Source organism: Chamaea fasciata, unplaced genomic scaffold, assembly GCF_029207755.1.
Source record: "Chamaea fasciata isolate MVZ Bird 193981 ecotype frontalis unplaced genomic scaffold, bChaFas1.0.hap1 SCAF_13, whole genome shotgun sequence".
In the NCBI taxonomy this organism is placed as follows: domain Eukaryota; kingdom Metazoa; phylum Chordata; class Aves; order Passeriformes; family Sylviidae; genus Chamaea; species Chamaea fasciata.
The window spans coordinates 1921035-1943960 of record NW_027094098.1 but is presented as its reverse complement, the minus strand read 5'-3'; the positions used below and the strand labels follow the sequence as shown (position 1 = coordinate 1943960).

The 22926-nt window shown below is 43.0% G+C and overlaps 1 protein-coding gene across 7 annotated transcripts in view; it reads right to left on the bottom strand.

Moving 5' to 3' along the window:
- IP6K1 (inositol hexakisphosphate kinase 1) overlaps nt 1–22926 on the bottom strand; it is a 37686-nt gene that overhangs the window by 9329 nt on the left and 5431 nt on the right. For 5 of the 7 annotated variants that reach the window (XM_066195213.1, XM_066195215.1, XM_066195214.1 and 2 more), the window contains one exon: nt 22075–22174. The exons of the other annotated variants lie outside the window; for them this stretch is intronic. The gene's annotated coding sequence lies outside the window, so the exon portion shown is untranslated. The remainder of the gene's footprint in view (nt 1–22074; nt 22175–22926) is intronic. 7 annotated transcript variants of the gene reach the window in all.

Sequence of the window (22926 nt, the reverse complement as noted above, 5' to 3'; positions counted from 1 at the left end):
CAGTAATTTAAGAACTGAGGGATCCTAGAGGCCTGAACAAGGGCCATGGCTCAGGCTGTTCCTCATGTGGCCACGGGATGTCTCTGCGGCTACACAACACGGGCCGGGGGAACGCTGGATGAACACAAGTTCATCTCCCCCGCTCCAATTCAGCCATGACAGACAGGAAGCGCAAGAGATTCAAAAGGAGGGGTGATACTTCATAACACGTTTAACCCAATCTAACCCAAATTCCCCACAACAGGACAATGCTTCTCTCTCCTTGTCTGCTTGTTCCTGCTCACCTCCTCTGAAGTTTTTGGGATAGTACGAGTGTACATATGTACATACATTTGTGTTGAATCATCTCACTGATCCCATGGGAAACATTTCCTTTTGTGGTGACATGACCACACCGCCACATTCAGTGCAAGGGCAATAATGCGAATATTTAGCTGGCTTTTAAGGCAAGGGCCAGGAAATAGGAGGGAAAAAAACCCACAACACAGATGGTCCCTCTCTGTAGCAACTCATAGCAAAGTCTGTTCGAGGCATCCCTCAGAGTCTGTCTCCCAAACTCACTCAGAGCCTAAGCTGGATCACAAACAAAAACATGCTGAGGATTTCTCTCCTCCCTCTTATTTGCTTTATCAACAAGAAGAAATTTCAGCAGCAGACACTCACAGATGTTTTAGCTGGGTTTAACATAGTTAATAGCAAAGAACAAGCGAGGTACCACCATCTGCAAGAGGTCAGCACTTCACAGATTTCAGACAAATGTTTCACAGACTCAAGTCTTCCCTTCCTGTTGCAGCTCTGCCTTGGATTCAAATTCTTTTATTTTGCCAATGACTGAAGCAGAGCTTTCAGCTATTCCAAACAATACAGAGGACAAACTTAACTTCACACCTTCCTGTAGTTTAAACTTCACAGGACAAGAGAAATACAAGGTTCATCTGTGTGACAGCTGTTGTCACACTCAGGAGACACGCACATGATTCTCAGGACTGCACTCATCCACAGGCTGCTGGGAAATGGCTGTGGCCACCGAGTGATCTGGGCTCACTGCCAAGTACCCCAGCACCCCCAAGAAACCCCAACATGACAAACCGTGGGTGTGCAGGCTCCCTTGGGAGGAAGTGACAGCCACAAAAGCAGAACATTCTGAGGCTGTGACACAAGAGAAAGAGCTGGGCATCAGGTGGGGACAGAGTCCAAAGCCAGATACAACTGCTCCACACATGCATCCAGAGAAACTGTGACTCAGGCAGTATTTTCCCATGTTCAAGTGAATGTGAGAAAAAAATATTTCATGGCAAGCAGCATTTCAGAGGCAACATTTGTAAAGAGGAGGATTTCCATAGGGCTTGAGAAAGAGACACTTTATAGCTCAGATACAGCTTAGTGATTTTCATCAAACTAACTCAAAGTAAAGGGTTATTACTAAATGTGGACACTACCCACAAAGAAAGAAGAATCCCAGCAGTTTCAAACGAATATAAAGCAGAAAACTATTTTTGAAAACTATTTTTTGAACCGCTAAATATTACTCATCCTTTCTCTGTTAAACAAAGGCATGAGTTCAACTATTTTAGCTGGCTTATAAAATTCCAAGTCCTTCCAATAAAACGGCAAAATGCAGTGCACAGTCCAAGAAACAGCTTGAGGGAGACCAGTTCATTTAAGCAGATCCTTTGGTATCCACCACCACCACTGCAGCTCAAGCAGCAGTGAAACACCCGGGCCACTTTAGCACGCCCTTCCCAACAGAATGACCTCTCCTTAACAAGACAAAGTGCCCACTGAGCTGGATTCAGGAAATGTGGGGGGTGGGGTGCAGGAGCAGAGTTATCTATGACTACACAGACATACTACACCCCGTATTTCATTATCCTCCCCAGTAACAGACTCTGGAACAGAATTTGGTCTACAATATTTAAGTCTAGACATCTCTTTGTCAGTGTATCTGCTCCAAGTCTGATCTGCATACCTCATTGTTCAAACACTTCTTGGCAATGAGATGTTTTTTTCTTGTAGTAACACATATTTCCAAACAAAATTCAGTAAGACATCCAAGATAACTCTGCTCTTCCTAACCCATTAAGCGGAGTAAACCCTGTCCCTAAAACCAAACATCACCCTCCAGCAGGGAATATATCCCTTCATAGAAACAGAGCTGTGTTCTTAAAGACCCAGCCAGAGACCTCTTAAACCTTACTGAACCCTGGCTGTAGACTACAAGTGTCTTACCAGAGCAGCATCAGACCCAAGGAGATGCTCCTGCCAGTACACAGCACCAGAACAGCAATGTCTCCTCTGAGGGTGTAACTTACAGGAGACAGAAAAATTAGCCTTGGAGGTCACCCCACAATGAGAGGTGAGTGCAGGGAGCTGCAGTGCCGTGGGTGTGAGAATTACTGCTGAGCACACCACGACACTGATGTCCCTACTCTCTATAAGCCATCTTGTAGGGGATCACTGGCTATACTTCACAGCTCACTGGTAAAGCTACTTCCCTAAATAAAAAGGAGAACAAACGCTTTACATTGTGATGTATCACACAGCAAGAACACTGACTGCCCTCAGCAGCCTGCACATCCGTGTTTCCAGCATCACCTCTTCTCCAACTCCAGCCCCCAGGCCATGCCGTGCCCAGGGCTAAGGCAGATGGCCACTGACGACTCTGGAGATGGGCCACGGACAAGGGATAAATACAGACCGACCTGTCAGGATGACAAAGAGCTGGACAACCTTGAACAACCCCAGAGCGCTCCGGAGCAAAGCACAAGAATATAAAATACCAGTATAGCAAACAAGAGGACTATGGCATTCGGTCAATCGGTTCCTGGTGGGCTAGACTCATTAGCAAAACAAAGCAGAAATATCTGTGCCGAAAAGCAGGGTTGTTTATAGTCCTGCTGGATTGCATGAGGTATGAGAAGAAAATCCAGTCTAAGAAAGTTAAAAAAAAAAAACCCCAAAACACGTTTCCCACTGTGCTGTGAGATCAGCTTCCCAGCACAAAAGCTGATCCCCACAGGTTTGAGACATGTCTGTCTAGTCAGCAGTAAATGGAGATGAGCCCTGGGACCCAGGCAGAGAACACAACTCTCCAAGAACCTGCAGCAACACTCAGGGATGTAACCAGAAACATTTGGCCTTAATGATAACCAGGAAGCTACAAACTTTCCTAGCTTGCTTAAGCACATAGCTTTGAATCCTGCGCCTTCTCATGCATCTCGTCCAACACTTGAACTACTACCAAATACTCCTTTTTGGACAGGCTGCTCCCACCACAAGTCTGGCTTGGTCAGACTGACGCCAGGAAGTAGATACAATCTATATACGTGCATCCAAAGTGGAACAGAAGCCTTAGGAAAAGCTGCTCAAGAATGCCATCTGAGGAGAATGGCAACAGGGAGGCTTGGGGAGGAACTGCAGTGAACAAGGGCTTGGAAAGGACAATAGCCACTGCCAGGCATGCTCCACCCTATGCCATGAGCTGAGCTTCCTTCACCAATCCTCTTTCTTCCTCATCAACAGGGCACATATGCACCTGCTAAGTGTTCACAAGGAAAGAGTCGGATCTACTTAAGACAGAGCTTGTCTGAACCTAGAGAAAGGAAAATAAACTTAAGCTTATAGTACAAGTCCTTAGACATACCCTATGTTTCTGGCTCCTAAAGATCTGAAGGAAGATTGTGCTGGTTTTAGCTGGAAGACTTAATTTTCTTCCTTGTAACTTGTATGGGGCTGCGGCTTGGATTTGTGCTGAAAACAATGTTGATAATAGAGATGTTTTTGTTATTGGTGAGCAGGGCTAACTGAATCAAGGCTTTTTCTGCTTCTGACACTGCTCCACCAGTGAGGAGGCTGTGGGTGCACAAGAAGCTGGGAGGTAAGACCTCAACTGGCCCCAGGGATATCTCAGACCATATGGTGTCAAGCTTAGCATACAGAGCTGGGGAAAGAAAAAGGAAGGGGGGATATGCCGAGTGATGGTGTTTGTCTTTCCAAGTCACTGTTACTGTGATGGAGTCCTGGGGATGGCTGAACATTTGCCTGCCCATGGGAGGTGGGGTATGAGTTCCTTGTTTTACTTTACTTGTGCATGCAGTTTTTCCTTCACCTGTTAAACTGTCTTTATCCCAACCCACAAGTTTTGTCACTTTTACCCTTCCAATTCTCTCCCTCATCCCACCAGGAAGGGAGTGAGTGAACGGCTGTGTGGGGCCGAGTTGCTAGCTGAGGTGAAACTGTGACAGACTATTTGTGCCATACTTCCATCACACTGATCACAAAGCTTCAGCACTTCTGCCAGCAGCCTGCAAGACCAAGAATTTTCTCCTCTTCCTAAGAAAGGAGCGGAAGCCAAGCCTTTTCAGCTCTTTCTGAAGAAAGAGAGGCTGAGCCATGTACTTTTAACTCTGGCTGGAATGCTGAAACCACTCACTAAAACCAGTGCTTAGATCTGGGGTTAAACAAGGCTTTTTTTTTTTTTTTTTTTTTTTCTTAAAGGCCAGATTAACAAGAATTGGAAGGGCCCTTCTGCTGTCACCTACACATAAAGCACGGCATGCTTTCCGGGAGGGATGAGGTACTGGGAGTCCCTGTTAGGGATTCAGAGCCAGAACACAGACAATACCCATTTTCTCACACTGGCACGCTAGAGTGGTAGCCTCTCTCTCTGTTTTTCTCTCTCTTTTTTTTTTTTTTTAAGCCAGCTCAGCACACAGCCAATGAAGAGGGAAGGTCTGTCACATTCAGCAACATATGGACAGGTACTCTTCAACATTTTGTGAACATCTGTCATGCAGCTGTCTATACGTGGGGGTAACCCAAGCTGGGGCTCAAATGGCCTCTTCCAGCTTGTATTCCTGTCTGGCCTGATGCTGGACAAGCTGGCACTACTGTGATAAGATCATGCTGGCGAGCAGCGGAGGACTCCACGTAACAGGGATGATATGATTTAATTGCCTTGCTGCTCTTTTCTCCAGGCTTCCCCTTCCTCACTGGAGAAATGCAGCAGGCTGGCAGGAGGGCACAGGCTGTCTGGGGACCTGCCAGTCCTTGTCACTGCTATCGTGTCACTGCAAAGGCTGCAACAAGGGCCAGCCCTGGCCTGGCCATCGCCACTCTTTCCTCTCCAGCAGGAGGGGATGATGAGCAAGAGGGAGCTGAGCTGCTGAATCCTCCTGCTGCACTTTGCCACAAATACACCCTGCCTTGGTAGAAAAGGGCACTTTCCTTCTCTGTTCCAAAGCACTGGCTGCAGCCCAAGCCTGAGGGTTTCCACAGCAGCAAGACCTGAGAGAATATGTACAACAAAAGGCTGCTTTATCAGTACCAGCCCAGAAGACTTTTTTCCAAGCCTGTGCCTAAGAGAGCAGGGCCATCCAATATCAGCTTTGCATTTTATGTGAGAGATGAGATTATGACACATGCTTTCTAGAGAAGAGCTTAGGGAAGATCAATGCTTGTGAGGCCTCATTGCTCAGCTTTCTGAGAGCTAATTTCTGGCTTCACATCATTTACTAAGAGGAAGAAGTCTCCACAGGTTATTTTTAAATTATTCCAATGCAGAAGCTGCTGTTCAGCACAGCTTTCCAAAACCACTGGTCAGGGACAGTTAGAAAGGAAAATACTTTCAACAGTCAAAAGCAACAATGAATTAACCTAACCCACCAAGAAAAGACATTTTTTTATATTCCCATTAGTGCTGAGGCTCAAAAACTCATCAACAGGCAGAAAACTGTCCTAGCATTCATAGCATGATGGGGAGGAAAGGAAAAAGATTCATGCCATTCCCACTGAAGAAGCCTGGCTCAAACACTAACTCATAAAGAATTTGTAACTCAACCTATGGACTGAATAAGCAGAGGGAACAATTTTACCTCCTGTCTCAAAAAAATCTTTTGTTTAAAATTTTCATCTAAAATAAAGCATACATACTCTTTAGTCACAGACCTTGGCCTCTTCCCTGACAGTGAGACTTGAATAAGGCAGCTACAACTCTAAGAAAGACCTGCACAGTCATGCAGGTAACCACCCAAATGCCTCCCCAGCAGGAAGACGATGGAATGACTACACTGAGTTCAGCATGAGGAATCCATTCAGAAGCTGCACTTTCATGTCAGCTGTGGGTAACAAATTCTACAATCTCAACAGCATCAGAAGGCAGGATGGATGAGCAGGTAAATGCACCACAGCTGCTGACAGCAAGAGAATGAGTCAGAGCTGGTGATGGCTGTGCTGAACCAGAGGACAAATGCATTGCACAGTGAGCACTGCTGGCAGGAAGAGGGAGGTGAGATTTTGTGGGAGCGTGGGCAGAGCATGGGCAGATGGATGGCACAGGGAAGGGCTGCTCAGCACTGGGGAGCTGCCCCCACCAAAATGAGGAGAATCCACTGCAGTCAGACAAGCAGGTCTCAGGTTTGTGTTGCAATGGGTGAAGAGAACAACTGGCACCTCCTAGAGGTCCCACCTCATCTTCTCCTGGGTTAAAAACGCCCCAGAAGACCTTGAAGGCATCACACCAGAGCCAAGGACAACAATTTGGCCTATTCTCCTACAGAGTAACTGCCAACCTCTGAGCAGAAACGTCTTGTTGTCACCCACATGTGGTTGCTCTATGAAGTGATCCTCCACAATGGAGCCAACGCCATCCAAATGCCTGGCTTTAAAAAACCACCCGGCATTATGCTGAGATTCCTTCTGGCACTGATTGAGCCAAATCAGTGTCTAAACTCCTCCTTCAGTTATTACTTCAGACCATGGTTGCACAGGCAATCCTTTAACATCTGGAAGAGCAGTAAAAGCACCCTCCCACTCAATCTACTGCACTGGTACAACTGTTTGCAGCCTCACCATGAATCAAACTAGGGAACTGATCACAGTTAAAAATAAACCAGCACTTTATTTTGTTTTTTTTTAAGGATTACTTTTCAGCCCAGGTCAGATCGCCAATCTATTGTGCAGCTGTACAAACAGTTGTATCAGCACAAGGTGCCTGAATTGCTGATGGTTATCCTTGTTGCCTAAAGCCAACGTTTGCAATCCCAGCTCACCTCCTTTCAGGGCTGCTGTAGAACAGGATCACTGACCAAAATGAACACGTAGGGGACTTGACTGCCACTGCCTGCAGCTGCAGAGGGTCTCTTCAATGAGACAAAATGAGGTCACACTGATGCCTATCCTACAGCTAAGGCATGGCGACTCAGCTCCCTCGAGCTGTTGCTTGTCCAAAATTATATGTCATTTTTGCAGTCTGCATGCTGAAATAAAACATAAAAGCATGACTAACCAAGTCACTCATGCGAACGAACAGCTTTGGGCCGAGTTCTGAAACAAAATTCTCCCAGAAATTGCATAACCGCTAACTATCTTGGTGATCTTCCATTCAGGAAACACAAGCCTACGTGATGTGCAGATTCTCACTAATTTGAAGACTGTGACATTCAAAAAGTGAACAGGGGAGCCTATCTGCACTTTTGGCAACTCTTCAAATTGCAGCTGAATTTTTATTTGAACATGGAAATGCAAACAGAAATACTGACAACCAGAATAAGCACTAAGCAATGATGCAATGCTAGCACACTCTAGAAACAACTATGAGAGAAACAGACTGAAGGTTTTCCCAAATTACCAGCTCAAATACTGTTTGACACAAAACCAACTGAAAATATCTCCTTTTTTAAAGGCTGCCTGGGAACCTACTGGGAAATACTTGGTTATCTGCTTTCAGCTGGTGACAGGGACCTGCAACAGACACACATCACTGTCAAAGGCCTTCTCATTGAAAATGAGGCACAAAAGACTGAATAACCATAAAGACCTGACTTATAGTATAGGGCAAGAGGCACATTAACGAAACAGCTTCAGGAAACCAGCTTTCTACAGTTTCTGTTGTGTCTAGAAGGCAAAAAAAAAAAGTCTCTGAGCTACTCAGCAGCCATTTTTTTTTTTTTTTTTTGGTAGATGTCATCGCATCAATCCATGAAGACACAAAACTGAAAAAATTGCTGAGTGGCAAACCTCACCCTCTGTCCCTTAACATGCATCTCAGGCTCCACCTCATAGTTCCATGACAGCTTAAGTAAATCTCAGTAAGCGTTCTTCAAACCCAACCTCTCTCCTGAGTCAGCACTGGCACTCACTGATCCTGCTCAGAAACCAGCCTGGCAAACAAGTTAACCCGGAAAAAAAGAGAAGTTGTTTTCGCCAATGTGGCTTCCTGAACTGGTTTACTGCCAGTGCCTAACGAAAGTAAAAGGGGAAAATCATTGAGCAGGACAAGGGCAGGCACAGGAGGAGCAGAGCCAGTTCCATTCAGCTCCAGATGCCCTGCAAACACACGCCCAGAGAACAGTCTCGTCCCCTGACTTTAAAGAGATGTGAGTTGTCACTTGCAGAAGAAACATCATTTAACTTTTCCACCTCTCCTGACATCATCTTTACAGCAGCACCAGCAACCCTGCAGACAGCTACATTAGGTACCCAATCTGGTAGGAAAACAAAACAGCAATATATAAAACCAAACAAAAAGCCTTCAGTTTGCAGTTGGTCCCTAATATATCTGACCAACAATCCCCCAGCATCAAAAGATGGGAGAAAGTGGGAACCAAGGCACAGCCAAACTCCTGCTCCAAGCAACTGCAAAGCTGCTCTCTTACTCAACATAGATAAAATATCACAACATAACTACCTAATAGTTACACAAAACCACTTTGGTTCAAAAGATTTAAACAGTACATTAAACAATCTGCAATCTAATTCTTCATGTTTTCATCTTCCACAAAACACCATTAATATTTAAAATGCCCTATTTCCTCAAAAATAAATCTTTAATTTATTTGATACCAGCATTATTTTCAGAGCAAAAGAGCTGCTAAAATATATAGAGGATAGTGAGGAACAGCCTGTTGTGATTAAATAGGGCATGACAAACAGCAGCAGCATGCACAAGCAGTACTGGGGAGCAAAGCCAGGGGGAACAGTGACAACAACATTATACAAACAACACCGATTCATGAACAACAAAGAATTCTTAGAAACTGCTGCCTGGGTTACATCCAAGGTTCTCTTTACCTTGGTTAAACTATTAAGAAAGTCACTTCAGAAAGCTGAACACTTCTGCACAACGAAGCTTTTTAGGAAGGAAGAGTTGATCCATCTAAAGGGCTCTGTGCAGGAAACCACTGCAGCAGTTCCTGTGAAGCAATGGAGCTGCAACAACACTGAAGGTGACACGAAGCTAGAACGAGTTCATTTGTCCCCCGTCTCACCATGAAAGGGCTCCTGTGCCAACACAGGTCCAAAAAGCTGTGTCTGTGTATATACCCCTCAACTGCTAAAGAGCTGACACATCACCCTCGGCTGTGCACAGCAATTCCTCAATGGTAGGGACATGTAGGATTTCCTCAGGAGGATTTCACTAAGGTATGTTCCATAACTTTAGCCTCACATCCTCATGATCACCATCAGCTGTAGCAAGCTCTCATCACTGCTTGTAATATCTAACACTGGACACTGCATTCACCAAATTGGGGCTTCCTGGAAGGCCCAGCTTTGCTTCAGAGATGCAGAAAATTCAGTTTTTACTTGCCATCTGGCTGCCATGTAGAGGACAGCACACTTAAAGAACAGTTTGGGCCCCAGCCATGCAGAATTCACTCCTCCAAAATTCAGAGATTAAGTTGTGGCTGCTGCTTGAATAAGCGGCATGTTTCCATTGTATTTGGACAATCCTGCAAAAAAAGTAGGTCTTTCAAAGAAAACACTAAGTTCATGAGCAAATGCTGCATCTCCGTCCCAACACATCACTAAAATACCATAAATTACAAGGAAGAAGTAAATAAATTTCTGGCTGCTGACAGTCACTAACAGTGAAAGTACTGCACTTTAAACATCAAATACACGTATCACAGGGTTTTTAAACATTAAGGAAATTTAAGTAATACATAAGTAAAGCTGTCATTTAGGACTGCATTAAGACATCTGAATTTCTCACAACTCTCCAACACAAACAAAATACAGGTGCAACAAAATAAAGCAAAGGTAAAAGTATAGTTAAGCTGCAGAGCAGCTAAGCAGAAGCACATGGCTGTCCCCTTTAGATCAAAGTGTCTCATGGGGAACAAACCAGTATCTCTGTATAGTGAGACTTCATAACCCTGTCACACAAGATTATCAACCCATATACACACAGTTGTCTTCTGGCAGGTAGTCAAACCTGAGGCAGAGGGAGTTTTACAGGGGTCAAGACTCTTGCAGGATTCATCTAGATCTATTTTCTGCTGCTGTGAGATGAAATATGAAAATGGGAGAGGAATTGATCACAGAGGCAACAGAGCTTTGTGCAGGGATTGTTTCTCACCCCGCAAAAGGTGACCTTCCAAAGCCTCTGATTCTCCTCTCCTTTAAGAGGATTATGAATCCTACCCTTGGGAGACTTCTGCTCAGCTACCAGCCCAGTGTTATTACACATTAATACTATGTCTCATCTCCTCTTTGCTATCAGCAGAGAGATATTAGAAAAATTTATAAGATTGCTGCTCAAAGACCAGACTTTTAATGGAATCTCTAATGCAAGTAGGGAAAGCCACAGCCAGTGATGTTCGGAGGGGACTCTTCTTTGTGCTGTCACACCCAGCTGCAGATCTGCTTAGTGCTTCCCCGCTCAAATCCCAATTCAGCTTATCTGCACATGCAGGCTGCTGACTACCCTGGGAGCAGACATTTCATCAAGGAAAGACTGAAAAGCAGAGATCATCATTTGCTAAAAAATTAGGGCAAGTCTAGTGAACGTGGTTCACAGCTCCTCAGCTCACGTACTGAAGCAGAGCCTCAGCAGGCACTAAGCCCAGGTGGGCTGTCAGGAAGTGAAAGCAGCAATGCCCTGCAAGAACATGCTGGCACCTCAGAAGGAAAGCCAAAGAACAGAATGCAGCACATTCAGTTACATAAATCCTTCTTTTTCACAGGCATCAGACACCAAGAATTTGAGGACAACTTTCCCCCTGTTCTTCTGGGTTTTTTTTCCACCTTCCAACAGGACACCATTTAGACACTTCTGAATGGAGTCTAAAAAGCAAACCCTACGTCTTCCCTAACCATAACCAGCAATCCCCTTGGCACTTAACAGCGCACACATGTAAAGCAATCCACGCTGCCATAGAGGTGAACACACACATTATTTTCTTCATCAGGTAATCAGAGTTACAAAGCATTATGAATTCCACAACTACAAAAAAAAAAAGTGGGACTAGACATGAAGGCAAACCTCAACAGGAAGAAACACACTGCCAGCATCTCTGTGAATGGATATTTTGGATGAGATTAGACACACATACGAGCTAAATCTAATGGATACAGTCAGCTCCCATTTGGAACAAAAGGCAAAGTGCTCTCAGAAGAAAAAAGAAAGTACCGGCTAACACAAGAGAAGATCTCAGATGCATCTGTAAGGACACTCCAGGGTTTTGGCTGTTTCAGACAGTGCAATAGCAATGTGCAGCCAACAATTAAAGAGTTTCAACCAGTAACTGCACAGAGGAGCCACAGGGTTAAACACAGACACACAGAAACCGTAAGAAGCTGAACCCATGAAGAATTACTACAAAAGCCATAAATGCAGAGGAGCTGAAATTACATTCCTTAGACAGTTCTGATAAAGTAAGAATGATCTATAGCTTTCCAAGAGACCACTAACTGAAAGACAAATGTAAGCAGCTTGTGGTGAACTCTGATTTTTAGTACTGTTCTCAACTTCTAAATTATGATGCTTTTAAAACAGAAAAAACAGCTTTGATTAGAAAGTCAGTTGCAGCAGATAATTGATCCCCACAGAAAAATACACAACTAGGACAAAAAATGAACTCCTAATTGCTATTTTTGATTCTGCAGTGGCAAAAAACCTCAAGACCAGCGTTATGTAAGACCATTAACCTCTTTGCTCATAACTGGCACCTTAATTTAGCACACTACCACATTTGAAAGCTTAAACTGAATTCTTAATTCCAACACATACCATTGGCTGCAGCAAGGCAGTAATAGCAGTATTGGAAAGGAAAAAAAAAATCCCAAAGCAAACACCATACACTGAATTTTGCAATTACAGTTCCTTGGGCATAAGTATATATACATTAGCCTGACCAGATCTAATGAAACAGTATTCTTTTCAGACTGGCAATCCTGAAAAGATTATCAGATGCTCCACAGTATCTTAGGAACACTGAAGAGAATTCCAAGTTACACATTAGATACAGAAAACCTCCAGATCACCTTTTAAAATAGCAAGTTTGTCAAACCCAAAGAAGCTGTAACCCGTTGAAAACAAAATTACTTTGTTTTGACTGACTGTTTTTCGTCTTTTCAAAATAACCTTGAAGCGTTCCAAACACATCCTCCCTAGGTATGACTAAAATCTCCAAAACTACCATGTATTGTATTTAACTATAATTCAGTGCCAATCACAAATACACATGACTAAATGAAAACCAAAACAAAGTAATCTTGAAGAACATTCATGTGAACCCCCCCACTTCTTCCCAAGAAAAGACAGATTAATCTTCTACACTGATAATGAGCCAGACTGATGAATTTCAACCAGACAGCCTCTTAAATACTGTCTTCCATCCACTCTTATCACATTCTGGCAAAGAATGACATTCAGGAGAAAAAAAAAAGACTGATTAAGAGCCTACGTTCGGAAGCTAAAGTCCTGTGTGGAAAGAGCTCTATGAATCACCCGTTCATCCACGTCTGACTCGATTTACTCTTCAGAATTCCCTGATGTGCTTGAATTCATACTCCACCCATCCAGTCTGTAATGTCCCAACTTGCATACAAGAACACTGTGGGAGAATGTCAAAACACCCAGTATACTCAAGATAAGTGGCCTCTAGTGTTCTTCCTCATCCACAAATCCGATTATTTGATCACAGAAGACAATGAGGTGCGTCAGACACAACTTACAGTCAGTAAATCCATACTAACTGTTCCCAGTCACATTCCTTTGCATGTTTCACACAGGAAAGGTGTACCAACAGGACCTGACCCGTGACTGTCCCCAGGACTCAAGTGAGATCGACCACCCTGGATTACCCTTTGGGCCTAGTTTGAAGATAAGTGATCAGAGATGTGCCAGCACCCCCGTGACTTTTCCAAGATGACCAAGACTGGCACCACAGCACCACTGGGTCCCATGGGCTTCCATGGCTCCAACTGGCTCAAGTAATCCCCCACTCTTGTTTCCATTTGCTTCTGACTGCTGGTTCCTCTTTTGATCTTGTCTCTAGACACAAGAGCCAGGAGACCTTGTAACTGAAGACTCACTCAGGCATAAAAACCACCAAATACTTCAAGGAAGTCTGTGCATCACTCATCCAAGCCCCCTTATTCAGCAGAGTCTTTGTTTACCCTTTTACTGCCAGTGTAAAGGTAGAAGTTATGTCAAAATTATCAGGAATGTTGCAAAAAGCACTTCCTGTGAGAAAGTAGCTGCTTCCCCCCTTCAAAGACAGAAATGCAGACTAATATGGCCAAGTTTGTTCTGTCTGTATTCCAGGTTGTCAAAGAAACCCCAGGTCACTTTGCAGACATAAAACAAACTTGCTGGAGTTGCATGACCCCATTTCTAAAAGATTTGGCAAAACAGCCTCCTTCTCACTGTTGGCCAGGCTGAGTGTATTTAGCAAATGGAAGTTAAGTCTGTAAAGAGCAAACCTAGATCCCCCCAAAAAATATCTAAGAAAGTTGCATGGAGAAGCTTCTTTCCAGCTTTAATTAAGAATAAAAATCTAGATGACAGAATAAGGAACTAAGATTTTCACACACTTAGACACCAACTCTCCAGACTGCTCTTAGTATAGAAATGGGGATGTTTTATGATGACTGCATTTTCTCATGGCTTTAACACGCCTATTATTTCAGTGTATCAATGAGAGGGAACTGCAGGAGAGAACTCTGAGCTGTTGCAATGCTCCCCAAGTGAAAGGAAAGCCAAGGCATGGAAGACTTGCAGCCCAGGTTCCTGGCACTGAGCAGGCATCTCATTGTGCCACGCTCCCGCTGCCAGGGCGGCAGCAGTGCCTGCTGTGCCTGAAAGCCAGCACAGAAGTGCCACAAAACCAAACAAAAGTACTTTTTATCAAACTCCACAACTCGCAAGTCTCCCCTGCCCCCTTCTGGGAACAACATGGATTTGAAAACTTCAGTATCTTCCTCCAATGATAAAATTTACTTGGGCATGCACAACAACAACAACAAAAAACCCAGAAAGAGCTTTTGCCACAAACATGAGTCCCTTCAGCAAAGACGTGGATGTCATTCAATGCATCTCCTGCAGCAGCAGAGGCAGACTCAAACTGGATTTTCTTCACCCATACACTGAAGCCACTGTCAAGAACTCCTGTCTGCCAGAAAATGGCCGGACAACTCACTACAGCTCAACTCTTATGACCGGGCTGATTCACTCCTTAGGTCATGACGCAGATGTGCAATGCAGGCTCCCTGTCCTCTACCCCAATGTTTTAACTCAGCCACTTACTACCCCAAATTAACAGAAGAAAGTATAGAAAAAATAGCAACTGCAGCAAAACTTGCACCATACACATTAACTGCTCAAAAACCTTCCCCACAAGTTACAGAAACCACATTCTATTAAGCTGCTGACTGAGACCTGACTTAAGCAAAAATCCCTTTGCAGTGACTTATTTATATTGAGACTTTAAATGCTAAGGACAAACAAACCTCATTAGGGCCAGAGGCGCAAAGTTCTCCCACCTGCCTCTTCCTACCATTGCTAACAAGAAGAACATCACGCTGCTGTTTATATATGCAGTTTTCCATTTCGCAATGCTTTAAAAAAAAGTTGCACTTTCCTCTTTACCTTCAGAGTACAGTCCTGCAAAATTCTGCTACTCAGAAAACTTAGCCAGACATTCAAACACTTTTCCTTTGTCTTCGTTTTGCCTGTAGACTACAGAGGAAAGCTAAGCCAAGACCCCACATCCCATTCCCATCTGGGACAAGGAGAAGGAAATTTTCAAAGCATGGCTACTGGTAAGCAGCCATTTATGATCTATGAAGGGAAATGTTTCTCATCTAGAAGAGACTGACCCCACAGTCAAGATCCAGACATTTCATCCAAAAAGCACATTGTGAACAACACCACATCCTGTGCAAAGGGAGGGGAGAGCAAAGTCAGCTGGTAAGGAGCAGAAGCTGGCTCCAGTACTCAGGAAGCAGCACAAATGTTTTGTTTCCTTAGGAATAAGGACAACATATAGACTTAAACCCATCAAGTCTTAAAGTTATGCATCAAAACCAAACACAGACTTGCCACAAAGAACCATCACAAGCCAGCTAATCTCACCCTTAGGGCCTCTGTAAACCAGTGTTTGATTTGGTTCACTTCAAGCTCACTGTAAAGCAGCTTTACAATTCCTATCATACACTGTGGGCTGTGACACCACTCTGATCCATCTCATCCTCAGATCTATACATTGCCCTTTTTCTGAGCAGCCTGAGAATTAATTATATGGAAATGAACAGTGGGATTCCAAGCAACTGGCTCTCTTAAAGGAGCTGGGGACCGCAGGAACTCTGCCTTCAGAAAATCTGTGGCAATGTCCATTCAGTACAACTCCTGTTTTCAGCAATGAGTTTAAGACCCAAACCAGCAAACACTGGTACCACACTCATCTTCTCACTTCTGTGGCCAGAAACAAACATCTGCTCAGCCATGGCTTGGGCTCTACCTCTTGTCACCACCAGATCACATCAGAGCAGCATCCTGCTTGACTGAGGATGTTCTGCCAAAATTGGACATGATACACAAACAGCAGCTCTGAACAAAAAGATTAACAGTCTGCCCTTTAATATGTTGTCTGCATAAGCTCCACCTACCCCTCCATGGAATGCAAGGCACAAACAGCTTCACAGCCTCATGTGAGCTGGAATTTCAGTACCCAAGAGGACTTTAATCTCACATATGCAGACAGAGATACACCAGGGCATTTTGGCAGTTACAACAGCGTTTGAGTGAGCGGAGGGGCACGTGCATCAGAATTTTCTCTTTTCGCTGTCTAACTGTGAAGACAAAGCTAAACAAATGTTTTGCTTCAGATACACTCATCTTTTTCTACATGGGGAAGCAGAAAACACATTGATTTGGCAGGCTGTCCTTAATGGCATCCTGCAGTTTTATCAGACAGCACAACTTCTGTCTGAACACTGGTAAAACACTTAAAAGCCAAGAGAAATGCAGCAATTCTTACATCTCTCTGCTGAAGTTTAACAGGTCAGCAAAGTGCTCTGTTGGATTTGGTTATTTTAGCTACCTTTAGATAACCTGAGATTACCTAAACGGCAAGGAAAGAACCAGGAATAGGCTACTGGTTTTGATGCTTCCACTGAATGTTTCCATGATCTTGGTAAAACCATACAGTTGTGTACTTCAGCCAGCAGAAAAACAGCTTTTCGGAAAGTCAAATAAATTGTTCCTATCTTGCTACTTCTATATCATATTTTAAAGCCAGAAGTTTGTCAAGAATTTCACTTTTCACGATCCCCTTGCACTTCTTTTCAACTTAGTCTTGCCTGGTAATTAAAATTCTCAAAATCTAAAGAATTTGTGTCCCAGTACATGAACACTGAATTGGTTTTGTTAATATGGATTCAAATTAGGGCACCTGTTTTGAGTGAATGTGGTGCTGTCTGGCTGAAGATCCAAATCCCTGAGCAACTCTTCTGTTTATATGACAGAAAGAGAAGGACAATCTAGGAACGCATCAGCCCAACAGAACGACTTAAGGGAATAAAAGCAAGATTATCCAAACAAGCTCACTTCACCCTGGTACACAAATTCTTGTGCCAAAAGCACAAGAAGCAGTTGTTACCTAGTGGTTTGTTCTGCTACTGTAACTCTGAGACATTGATACTAAACAAAATTTGTGGCTTTCCCAAACATATGAAAAAGTTCAGAGAAATGCAAGGCAGTACTGAGTACTCCAGATTATACCAACGCTCAGGACACCACTTAATTTACTGTATGAGAAAATGGAACTGCAGATTGCCCTGTAATTTCAAGTAGACACCCATGCTAGAATAAATATACCAAGGTTTGTACAGATAGGTAAAATCTTCTATGCCCAACTGAGAGATGCCCTCCTCTCTTGCTGCAACCCCTAACTTTATATTGCCAAGGAAAAAATTAGTTCAGCTGGAAAAGATATTTTGGAGCCCCATTTTTCTATCTAATTGTTTTTCCTTGAAAAAAGTGCTACTCACAATGACAAATAAAACACTCCTCACACTTTACCTTCTCAACACCTCCAGCAAAACAAGCTTTACCTTAGAAGTGTAATTTTATCACTATCACTGCATCTACATTAAGGGGTCCCACTGGCAGAGCTTCACCAGGTAAGGATGAACATGCTGATTAATGCAGCTGTCCCAAGCAGTTGTAGCAGAAACAACCTCAGAAGCACATCCACAGGGAGTTAAACCTAGATAATCACGTTGCAAATCCATGCTCTCTACTTGATACCAGTTTAATTTTCCTAAGCAGGTGACCCTTGAGGGTCACAGGCAAGAAAACGTGAGCTGTAACTTCTCAACTGGACACTTCACTGTGATTTTTTTCTCCATGAGAAAGTACCAAAGGAAGGTACATTCTTATATACAGCATATTCTCTTGTACTGTCAACCCACTGAAAAAAAAAACCAACCAAACAAACAAACCAAACTAAAAACACTGAAAAGGAAAGAAAAAACAAAACTCTAGGTCAGGGGGAAAAAAATCTCAATGTAAGTGCTGCAAGAAAGTAAATAATGCCATGGAAAATTCAAGGATAAAGGGCAACATTTAATTTTTGAGATCTGGAATGGGAAACAATGAGGTCTGTCATGGCAAACATACTTTAGACAAAGACAGTGCACTAAATCCAGTACTTAATTTAAGTAGAATATATGACATAGTATCTGATGGGACTGAAAGCTAAGGTAGTCATTTCATCTGAAACTAGATAAAACTCTAAACAGAATTTCATACAAGGATACTCCCATCCCTTCAATATGGCAGAACACACATGACACACAACCCAGGGTCACGCAGGGGATTTTGATCTGGGCCCGTTGTTTTCCTGTAACTCCCTTGAGGATCACCATAATCTGCAAGGCTTTCAATCACTGAAAATCTTAAAGCTGTTAAAATACCTTGGGGTTGTTTTGTGGCTTGCAGCATGTTCTGGAAGGTAAAGGACAAAGAATTAACAGGAGGCCCAGCTAGCTGAGTGGAAATGAAAGGCAATCTGAACCTGAAGCTGTGTTCACAGGAGACACATGCATGAGTCAGACAACCAACAACTTCAAGCTTAGCAAGGTGCTACATGTTCTGAATGACAAAACCCAAAACCTGGCATTTAAAAATGTCTGCAAGATTATTTTACCACATCAGGAGCCAGTACAACTGTCCTTTGGTACCTTCTTCTAGCAAACCTCATACTTGCACAGGATCCAATGCAACTTGGCTCTGCAAAAGGAAATATCCAGGAAGGGAGCTCTGAACACAGTTCACTCCACTGTATTACTCAAGCACCTTCCAATATTAATATTAATAATTATTAATATTCCAAATCTTCTTTATTATTCTCCTATACACTAACCCTGGGCAGCAGGTCCCTTGAAATGCTCTACTACACCAACCAGCTCTGTTTGAGGGAACAGGAAACTTTTCCTCTTCATTGGAAACAAAGAATCACACCAACAAAGCCTATATATTTAACTTCCTGTTCACTGAGGCAGTCATAAACAAGTCCCTGTAAACACTCCACAGGTCACAAATTCCCAATACCTTATCTAAATGTTAAGCTGCTGAAGTGGATCTCAAAGCTCCTTCCAACAGGCTTTCTAGTGTGCCACTTACAACAACTGAGGCCACTGATTACACAAGAGATGTAAAGCCAAAGCAAAAAGAAAGTATGTTAAACCTGATATGTCAAATTGGTTTGCAGATAATTAAATGCAACACGTGTACGCATAAAAAAATTTTCTGCCCCACATGCACACTCATCTGGAAGTCACACAAATTGTGGCAAGGTTGTTTTTAACAGCAAAACCTCTCTCAAGTGTATTACAGCTACCTTGGTTTTTCACACTTTAAATTCTTCTAAAGACACTGCAAGGCCATGCTGCAGGTTGGTTTGGGTTTTTTTTCTACAAAATAACAGTCTGCTAAATCACAGGTATTCTCACAGCCACAATACATCACAGGCTGGATATAGCTGGGGAAAGCCAATTTCCCTTTAATTTTCTCTTCCAGATCAATACAGTGTGATAACATGTGCCAAAAGCTTATCATCTCAGGCTGAAAAACACAAAATAACAAGCATTATGGGTAGAAAATAACACAGAGTTCTCTTCCTTGAGAATCATAAAAAAACCTGCAAATGACAGGAAACCTGAAACAAAGTGCTTTGCGCTCACAAAACCTGGCAGGCTCACTACCACTGGACACTGATCTTTGGGAGAATTCTTCAAAGGTTTTGAGTGTTCTTCTGGTTGTCATGTCACAATGGGATGAACTCCAAAAAACAAAGTCTCAAACAGTTCACCATCTAACCTGTGATCTTTAATTGCCAGGTTTTAGGAAGATATTTTAGCTGCAGTGAATAAAGACCTCGGTCCACATTCGGCTGGTGAATGATACAATACCCTTGACTATTTTAACTAAGAATACTTGAGTCAAGCTGCATTCACAAATCAGAAATAATTTTTAAGAAGACTGGATTTTGTCATTAGGTGAACCAAATTGTCAAAAGGTTCAGTCTTCTAAGTTGCTGAAGTTCACTGGAAGTGTAGCTAAGGATGCTACATAACTAACACAGAGACCACAGGAATGGAATTTTCTGTGATCTTACTTAACTAAAGCTAATAATAATTACGGGGAAAAACAGAACCCCCCGAGTGCTGCTACTACAGGAAAAAAATCAAAACCAACAGTGTGCAGAGCACCTGAAGAAAAGTGAAAACTATTCAGACTCTGCACGATGCACAACAGTGATACCTATTCAGTCTGACTAAAACAGTTATTTTCCCCAGTTCTGTAAAAATAAAAGATACATAAGGCATGCTTGATAATGCTTATTGGTTCACATTTAGCTTACTGTCAAATTTTAGTAAGTGTATTCAGGTCAACACTCATGGTAAGAACTGTGAAGTATTAAGACCTCAATTACATAAAGAAGATTTATGCCCAAGTAAAGGAAATGCCAGCTGCACAGCATAAGAAAACACACAATATCTGGTTCTAATGGAAAATACAGCAAACCACTCCATTATTTGCAGAAGTACTGGGGATCCATAAACATTTTATACAGTGTACATTTAATCTAAGTAAAATCCACATCTTTGAGACAAACATGATGTGAGTTTTATTACAGGAAGCATGGGGGTGTTTAGGAAACTGTCTAAAAAAAACCTGCATATGTATTGTTTCAACACAAACTGAGCTTCAGACTGCTTCAACAATTCTTTTGGGACAGACTCAAAAGACTGTAGTTGGAAGTTCTTTTTATTTCTTTATTTGTGGGATCAGAGTCAACTCCCATGAATTCAACAGGTCTATTCCTCAGATGTGCCACACGAGACCATATATAAGCTTTATAACGAGATCAGTGCAATAAACCTTTCACCAAGCAGCAGTGCTCTGAGGGTCTTCCAAAGCTCAAGGACTTTGCCATTTTTTTAATGAACAAACCAACGCAAGAGCAGCACATCTCATCTTCAGCAGTAGCTCCAGCAATTTCACAGCGCTTACTCGATGGTTTGATTCAGACACTGAGTAAGACACGGGACCGTGTAGCCCCCAGGCTTCTCTCCCAAATCCTTCCTGCTTTAAATAACTCACTGACATCTGCACTTGGTGGTGCACTGATTTTGGTGTTCAAAGCTGCTTATCGCCTATAGTTAGCTGTAATGAGATCATGACTGCTCCCCACACGTGCTTAAGCTGCTCAGACAGTACTGTCAAAGGACACAGAACAAACAGCCAGCCCTATCTTCTTGTGCCCTTTTTAAGATTTCTAAACTCGCTTTTGGAAATTCTTGACAATACTTTGATACCAACAACGGAACAACAGTAATTGGAATTAAAGATCACATGATATTTTGCCTTAATGCGCTCTGGAAGTTTAAAATTGGGGAAAATGCAGCTCAGCACAGAACTAGGAGGGGGAAGAAAAGAGAAATGTCAGAACAGAATATGTAGCTATACGGTAGTTTAGCTTTAGATCAGCACTTAAGTCAGCAGTGACAGACACGGGAGCATGCCCTGGAGAGAAGGCACCATGTGTCCCCTCTCCCTACCCTAGGAAGGTACTTGTGGAGCTCAGCTTCTCTGATCATTGCCTTTTGCATTTCAAACTAAGACCATTACCCACACAGCTCAGAGGCTTTCCCACCAGGAAACTGAACTGCATGACAACCACTGCTTAAACACACAATGTCTAAAGAAAACAAAGGTCATTTGAGTCTGTTTATACCACAGGTATACTGAGTCATATCTTTGTTGATAAAGAGCTGGGGAAAAACAGATACGACTGACTTTCTTCCAAATTCAGGACAGCACGGAGCAACTTCTTTGAAAGTGAAAGACTATCAGACCAGCCTTATCAACTTTCAGCAAACTAACCTCTGAATAGAAAGGAAAAAAGCAGACAATGATAAGAGTTCTGAAATCATCATAAGGTGATTCAGCTGCAAATCAGCCACCTAAATGGCCAGAATTACTAAAGTATGAGTGAGCCTCCAAAGCTTGGAATTCTAGTCCTCATTACAAAGAACTGACACTGATTTGGTGAATGAACAGGACTGATTTGGTGAATGAACTGGACTCCGTGCTAGTGCACTTACCTGGCTGTTCCTGCCATATCCTTCAAAGATAAGAGCAAAACTCCCACAAACTGTATCTACATATCCTTACTTGAAGGGTAATATTACAAAGGGAGAGGTAAAAAGCAAGCAGTTTATTTCTCTTTGCATCTCTAAGGTGGCCGCCTGTGTATTCTGAGCGAAAGAGAAAAAAGTCACCTTGGAGATGTCACCCAAGCTCCTCTGGCTGAGCAGTCACTGGAATATGGAGCCAACTTCTCACAATCAAGAGGGAGCAGGACCCCAGAAGCAAGTCAGCCTGCAAAATGATGTATGGAAATGTGTTAGCAAGTCCTAAACTAGCTTTTATTTAGATCTTTGCTTGTTTGTCAATTCAGAATGTTTGAGAGCATGCCTTCCCTAGAGACTGGGACTGGAATTCGCAAGTTCCGTTCAGGATGCAAATGTTCTCTCATTCTTGTGGGCTCTGACAGATGCTCTTTACCAAACCCACCAGTTGGGCTGAGGGGACACACTGTCCCCAGTTGCCTCAGCCACCCTCAGCTGAAAATTCCCAGCCATGGAGCAGAACAGGATCCATGACTGTTCCTCATCAGGCCAGGATGGGCATTAGGGAAGAAAGGCTGAAGCAGAATTTATTAAACCCCAGCAGCTGCACAGGCCTGGTTGTAGGCACCAACACAAGGGACGTTGTGTTTGCCAAAGCAGCAGGACAGCTGGTGAAGGAGATAACCTTTCTAACTACAAAAGCTAAATCAGAGACCGCTTATCTACTGCAGCTCCCAAGCACATGTAGTGACGCTCCTTGCAGGAGAGACACATCCATATCATAACCTCTTTCACTGCTTTTATCACATTTGGTTGACACACATCTTCTACTAATATAATTATGGCAGCTATCTCTGTGTTATTTTTTAACAAATCAACTGCACCCATTTTAACTACTGTGGACACATTATACAGATAGAGAGATACCCTGCAATAGCAAAGCTTATTCCTTTACTCCCAAAGAAGGGTTTCAGACATTAATGACACCATATACTGACAGAG